We start from the raw sequence: 7,865 nt of genomic DNA, 5'->3' as shown, positions 1-7,865 counted from the left end.
GAGCACTATGCAGAGTTGATAGACAGAGTCAAAGGAAAACTTCAAGTTTGGAAAGGTAAAATGTTATCTTATGGAGGCAAAGAAGTGCTATTAAAAAGTGTTCTTTAGAGTATTCCTGTATATGTGTTATCAGCAATTACTCCTCCTATTTGTGTTATTAAAGAATTGCACAGGATCTTTGCCAAATTCTTTTGGAGTACTAAAGAGTCAGGTAGAAGTAAACATTGGTCTGAATGGGTTAAAGTGTGCATCCCTAAGCAGGAAGGGGGCCTAGGATTTAGATCCATATTTGATGTGTCTAAGGCGTTGTATGCCAAATTATGGTGGAGGTTTAGGACACAAAATAATTTGTGGTCTAACTTTCTATGGAACAAATATTGCAAAAAGCAAATTCCTTCTCTAGTTCTATGGAAAGGGGGGTCACAAGTCTGGAAACATATGCTTGAGAATCGAGTTCTTATTGAGAATCACTTGTGGTGGGAACCTAAAAATGATCTTCTACGATTTGGTATGATAATTGGTCCAACCTGGGTCCATTACATTTGCATCAATCAGATTTTTGCACTTGTTACCCTATGAGGGACATAAGTGATTTTTTAACTGAAGATGGATGGAATTTTTCAGTTCTTGAGGAGGTGGTTCCTGATTATGTAGTGCAACACATTAGAAGCAACATGAGGTATACTCAACTACAAAGTAAAGCAGAAAAACTATGGTGGACAAAGACTAGTACCGGAGAGTTCAGTGTTAGTACTGCTTGGGAGTTGTTGAGGCAAAGGGAGGATATTAATGAAGATTTGAAGAAGTTATGGCTAACAGGATTGCCTTTTAAGTTTTCTTTCTTGGCTTGGAGAATTTGGTTAGGTAAAGTTCCTGTGGCAACTCTAATGCATTCTTGGAATTCTTCCATCTCTCTTAATTGCAATTATTGTACGACTCCGGGGATCGAGACTATTGATCATTTATTTTTAAAGGGAGATACAGCTGCTACAGTATGGTCTCATTTTTCTAGAGGTGCAGGAATATTGGGTCCTACCTTAAATCTAAAACATGTCATTAGAAAGTGGTGGACTATTGCAGGAAACACAAGACTCAAGTTTGTGTTTCAGGTTGTTCCTATAGTAATTTTGTGGTTTCTGTGGAAGAGAAGGAACACGATTTTACATGGAGGTTCTTATTCTATTGGGAAGGTGGTCTGGAATGTGAATGATATCCTGTTGAAGGTAATCAAAATTAGATTTAAGGATAAATACGAGGTAAATAATTGGTCTTTTATCTTAAATGAGTTGAATAATTACAGAGTCAGATACAGTTTCAAGATTGTAAGGTGGATCTTCCCTCCAAACAATTGGCTAAAGTGTAATACTGATGGTGCTTCCCGTGGCAATCCCGGACCAAGTTCAGCTGCATTTTGTATTAGGGATCATGAAGGAAATCTGGTTGTGGCCAAGGGTTTCAGGCTTCCTGATACTACTAATTTGATTGCAGAAGCTAGAGCAATTAGAGAGAGTTTGCAGTATTGTAAGGAGAATGGATTGGAGCAGATAATTATAGAGTCGGATTCTTTGGCTATGATACAATTTTTGGAAGGGAATTGGGCAATCCCATGGAGTGTAGTTACAGATATTAACTATATTCAAAGTTTGAGGAGAAATTTGTTAGTAAGAGTACAACATTCCTTTCGGGAAGGAAATACTCTTGCTGACTATTTTGCTAACCTAGTTTTTGATTTTGCAGGTGAGTTTCAGTTTAATTCTTTTCTGGAGATTCCTTCTGAAGGCAGGAAGATTTTAAATTTGGATAAAATAGGAACACCTCATATTAGAAGAAGCATTACAGGATAAATTCAATATTGTTAAGTTACTGGTAGTGTGATATATGCGACGGACTAATCTTTAGGAACCTGTACAAGAAAATTCTTTAAACTTTTCTAGTATATTCTAACGTCTGAAGAAATTTCTTATGACTTGAGCATTTGCACCTGGTGAGAGCTTAGAGGTGTCCAAAAATGCCTAGTCAGGACGCATGAAGCACTAGTTGTTTCAGTCTTTGTTCCATTTTTGAAATTCTATTACCACAATGAAGTCAGGAATCAGGCTGCTAAAGCCATGGCCCTTCTGTTGCATTCTGCTAAATTGGTTGTTGAGAAAGGGATTGCTCAAGATGGAAGTGAGTCATATTTCACAAAGTTGTCAGGCGATATAATATTCTCTATGGTACACGCTTTGCATGAGGAGCCTATGACAGAAATATGTGCAGTCATGTTGGATGAATTGAATAGTTGCCTGCAGATCTGTGGCCCACTTCTCAATGAAAGTCAGCTTCGTCGGATTGTGGATGAGCTAAAGCATGTCATTACAGAAAGTTCAAATAGAAAAGGAAAACTCGCAGAGAGAGCAAAAACAGAAGATTTTGATGCTGAGGAAGCTGAATTGCTGAAGGGTGAAAATAGGCAATGACTGTGATGGCGAATTCAGCATCAGGGATAGCAGTGAGTGATGAGTGCAAGCTGAAATTCATGGAGTTGAAAGCAAAAAGGAACTACAGATACATAGTGTTCAAGATTGAGGGCCAGCAAGTTGTTGTTGAGAAGGTTGGGGAACAAGGAGACTCATGAAGATTTTGCCAACAGCTTGCCTTCCAATGAATGCCGCTATGCTGTTTTTGTTTTTGACTATGATTTCACTACTGATGAAAATGTCCAGAAAAGCAAAATCTTCTTTGTTGCTTGGTCACCAGAAACAGCAAGAGTAAGAAGTAAGATGCTGTATGCAAGTTCCAAAGAGAGATTCAGGAGAGAATTTGATGGTGTCCAGGTTGAGTTGCAAGCTACTGATCCAAGTGAAATGAGCTTGGATACTATATGTTGTCCATTCACAGGACAAGCCATGGAGCATCTGGGATTTCATTGCCATAGTCATCTGCTTCTCCGGCATCACAATCGCCTATCACGCCGATACACAGCTCCACAAATTTATTAACGGAAAAAAAAAAAAAAAAAAAAAACTGAAAGAAGTTGGCCAGCCAATGGTTCCAATTCTTGACAAAGGCCTTTGGTGCTACTCAAGACATCCTATTTATTTTGGAGAACAGTTATGGTGGTGGGGACTGGCCTTAATTGCATGGAATTTGGGTCAAGGTTGGACATTCATTGGTGCACTCATAAATAGCATTTGCTTAGCATATGTCACTGTGCTTGTGGAGAGGAAAATGCTTAGCCAAACATACAGAACTGAAACATATACGCTCTACCAAAAGACTACATCTGTGTTGATACCATGGTTCAAGTCTTCCTCAATTGGAAAAGATAAGAAAACTTGACTTCATATGTCATCAGTTGATGTGTGCCTTATTCTTTGTCATATCAGTTGATAAGAACGTTTGTAACAGCAATGGATTGTAATCTGCTCTGTATTTATTTGTCTTGTATGAAAGATGGTTGGTTTTTTTGCTAAAAAAAAAATAAAAAAAAATACATACAGTGTTGGGTGTCTTATACCATAATCTCCATTAACATATATTGATAAATTGAGAATAAAGGCCTACAGGTTGCTTTGGCTTCCAGCACAAAGATTAAAGGAACACATGAATTAACATGATTATCAGAAGTGACTTTACCAAAAACTGAGTTCTTCAATCTTCTTGTTATTCTCAAAAAAAGTCTGTAAGTTCACAAAGCAAAATGATACACTGGAAATGAAAAACCAAAGGAAGACATTAAACAAAATTCATAAGCAGAATACAAAGAAAAAGACGACAAATAGACCTAACGCATACAGTAAACACAGTAGCATTCCTGCACAAAATCCCAGGCTTTCAAATGAAGAGTTACGACGGCAATACAAATCTATTAATTTCTTGCAGCTATGAAAAACAGAAAATAAAGTAGCATCAATATTTTGTAAAGGAGCAAAGCACGTATATCTAATAATAACAATGGAGCTGAAAATAGAAAGCCATGAAATCCATTGACAGATACGAAACCAAGTTAGAAGGCGAGTCTCTATATATAGTGGTGTGCTATTGTCTTATGTTTAATGATGGAGAACCCGTTCAATTCCCTTATTAAGTGATGGGCTGTTTTCGTTTTCAAATTGATGGTAGAATTTGCTTCGTCATTCTTTCTAAAAAGAAGAAGATAAATACATAATTTAAGCCTTCCATAAGTGACATTATTAAGGATGACATAATTAAATATGATATGTTTAATATTCTACAGATTTTTTAGGCATCAAATGATGGATAAAAGCCAAAAAAAAAGAGAAAAAAAAGATAGAGAACTTTCTTGAGCTATAAGAGGTGTCACATCACCTTTTCTATTTGTAGCTTTATATATATACTAGTAAATTTATTCGTGCTTTGCGCGGTTGCAAAAAATTTTACTATTAGATATACACGATAAACTTATTAATCTTTAGATATAAATATGTTAAAGATTCTTTTTAGTTTTCGAATCCGAATAGATTAAATTTAATTTCAAATTTTATTATTAAAGGTCGTGAAGACATTAGCAATTTACAAAATAGTCTTGTAATTTTAATCGAGATAAAGCAAATAAATATTCATATACTCAAGCAAACAATAGTTCTAAATATTGATTAAATTTATATATAAATAATTTTACCAGAATTAGAATTTATAAATATAAGTTCATAGTGATCTTATTCAATCATGTGGTCGAGAAACAATCTTATTATCACTGCATATGGATTACTCAAGACCAATGACCCTTTTATCTTTAAATTGTTAATTTTAAGTAGTAGTTTCTGACATTCAAATAACATAATTATTCCCTTGCAGTAATTATTGTGTCTTTTATCTCCTCCGTATTCTTTAAAAATAATTGTATCCCCTAAGCTTTGATGAATCCCTTCTAAAATTTGAGTGATCTTTCTCTCTCTCTTATATTTGACCACTCAATTTCTTGATTTTATATACATGTCAATAATAAATGATAGTTAATATTCCAAACAAAAGTACACGTGGGCCTTTATTATTTTTGAACTTGTAGGTCATAAATGTTACGACATGATACACTGCCTATAGCTAGGTTAAGTAAAATTTATTTCTATTGTAATATTAGATTTAAAGTTGCATTTCAAGCATTGTTAAGTTAATAATCCACTGTTAATTATTTTTATTGATTGCGACCGTAGCTTAAAACTACAAAACCTTAGGTGAATAATAATAATCATAAAGTGAATAAATAAAATTTTATTATTATTGATGAACTTGGAAAGAAAAAAAATTAAAGTATATTATAAAGATCCACATACTATGTGAGGTGTTTGGCTTCATCAAATAGAATGAAAAAGAGAGTGATTTTTCTAATAATTTGGTGAAGAATAATTACATGAAATATTTCATCTCTGCATATGATAGGAATATAGAAGAGGATTCTTGACATGATTAATCATATCCTCAAGTTTTTTTACTTGCGTAGTTTTAGCACTTCATCTTTATGTTATAAATATTGTATGTATATTTTTAAAAATGTATGATATTTACATTTACATTTTCACTTCCTTCCCTCCCTATGTTCTATTATTTATTCAGTATTTTTAGATTTTTCCTTTTTTTGCCCATTTTTTCTCTTTTCTTTTCCTCTGTTTCTGTTTACATATAATTCTGTCTTCTTCCTCATCCTGCAATCTGCCACCTCATCCTTCCCATTCTTCTCTAATCATCACGGCAAATCTATTGTCTACTTCAAAAAAAGATTCAAACATTTGTTCATTTTACTTAATGACTCCTCATAGGGTCATACAATTTTAATACTCCACACCCTCTTTATAAGTTAAAGATTAGAAAAAATACTGAAACTGCATGTCGAGCACCATCCTCACGCTTCACAAATAGAACTTCAGAGGAGATACTCCGAGCTTTTGATCTTTAGTTTATTGAGTTCCTTGGAGAAATAAGAATTAGTTATTAATTTGTTAGATTTTTTAACAATTCCTCTTGACAAAAATGGGTCAAATCCATAGATGTATTCTTACCTTTTTTTTGTCATGACTAATAAGGTTGTAAAATGCGAATTATTTCATCCAATTTCACCTTATTATTTTTAAAAAAATCATTAATCCAATATTTACTCACCGTAAAAATAAATTAGGAAGTGTAATACATATCCTCAAAAAGCTTTATAGAGGAATGTAATCAAGATTTTGATTCTTCAGTTTACCAGAGGCAGTTACGCTCCTCTTGCAAATGATTAGTCTGGAACTATATACATGAAAACACTTCTTCATTTACTGACCTTCAGAACATGTGATCTCCTTTGTAATATATATATATATATATATATATATATATATATATATATATATATATATATATATATATATATACCCTTTTTAAATTGATAGATTGCAATAAGTTCTTACAACCATATAAAATTTTCATTACCTTTCTTTATCACAACAACATAATTAAGTTAAAGTGCATTCATCATAACATATAGATAGATGTATATAGATTTTCTTCAACAAATAACTTTTCATAAGAAGAAAAAATTGACTTTCAATACTTACATGATGAAAATGAGGGACCAGTTAAGAAAATGAAGAAGTTTTTACAAGATATAAATAGATTTGGGAGTAGTCCTCCTTCCGAGATACTAACAGGAAGTTTGTTTTGAAGAAAGAAATTTGATCATACCTACCAATTGTAAACTTGAGCAGGGAACCAACACTTGCCAGATTTAAAACCAAGATACATGACTAAATCAACAGGTGGGGTATGTTTTTTGTTGATACTACTGCTAGAATTAGATCTAACTAATGAAATAGGACAAAACTGAGAGAGTTAAGTCATAAAACCTCATAAGGTTGGAAAGATACAAATTAGTGACTAAAAAAAGAACGAAAGATACAATTTATAACACATTGAACAAATGGAGGTTATGGATTTTAAAAGCCACAACCTAAGAAGTAATTTATAACACATTAAACAATTGGGGGTTATGGACTTGAAAAGTCACAACCTTCAATAAAGAGGTGTGAGATATGGATGTAGACTTTTAAAATAAGATAAATGGTTTGAAAAGGGGAAAAATCAAAAAAAAAATGAGAAAAAAGATAAATAGGATTTCTACACTATGAAATATGCCACATCATCTTTTTAATTCCCTCTTTTATATAGATATATAGATATAGATATATATAAATAGTGAAAATTTTAATTTCAATATTAGTGATGGAAAGCTGGCTAGCTGATTTGCACTTAATTTCACCAAACATCTTCCCCTAGCTAGGAGTACACAAAAGTTTTACTAGTATGTTATCTATTCTGGAGAGGCCCATATAATGAATAGAATGTTTTATTTCGGTCTAATTATTTAAGCAAGTTTGTTAGCTAACCAAAGTTTTTCTTCCTTTTTAATCAAGAAAAAGGTATTAGAATAGGAATTATAAATCATTAATTTGTATACGGTCAAAATCATATGCCTCCGATTTTGTAGGCTCGAGAGGTCGCATCGAGGACAAGAGTTTGATATAGACCAAGCTCGGGCTCGAAGGTAGAGTAAGAGGCTCGAAGACCTAAGCGCTCGAGGAACGTCAGAGCCAAGTATAACCGACTCCGAGATAATGTCGTTATGAGTTTGTTATAGAAGGACGTGATTTCTGCCACATCCCCAAGATCGTGGCGTAAATTCCGGAATAGATTTGTACGAATTAATACTAATCCGTACTAGGTGGTTAGACAGCTGTCCCAATAAGATTCTTTACTGTAATTGGAAATGTACCTTATTTAGGGTTCCCTCCTATATAAAGGGGACCCCAATCATTTGTAAACATCATCTAATCATTGACAAAGAATATACTATCTTACTTTTTAGCTCATTGTCCATCAGAATTGTCCTT

General features: G+C 33.4%; 1 pseudogene; it reads left to right on the top strand.

Moving 5' to 3' along the window:
* Window positions 1-2,150: 2,150 nt before the first annotated feature.
* On the top strand, window positions 2,151-2,981 carry LOC104231390 (actin-depolymerizing factor 12-like; annotated as a pseudogene).
* The last annotated feature ends 4,884 nt before the right edge of the window (window positions 2,982-7,865 follow it).

This window comes from Nicotiana sylvestris, chromosome 7 (assembly GCF_000393655.2).
Source record: "Nicotiana sylvestris chromosome 7, ASM39365v2, whole genome shotgun sequence".
Classification (NCBI taxonomy): Eukaryota; Viridiplantae; Streptophyta; class Magnoliopsida; order Solanales; family Solanaceae; genus Nicotiana; species Nicotiana sylvestris.
Note: the sequence above shows the minus strand (reverse complement) of the source record. Positions and strands in the feature narration are given on the sequence as shown.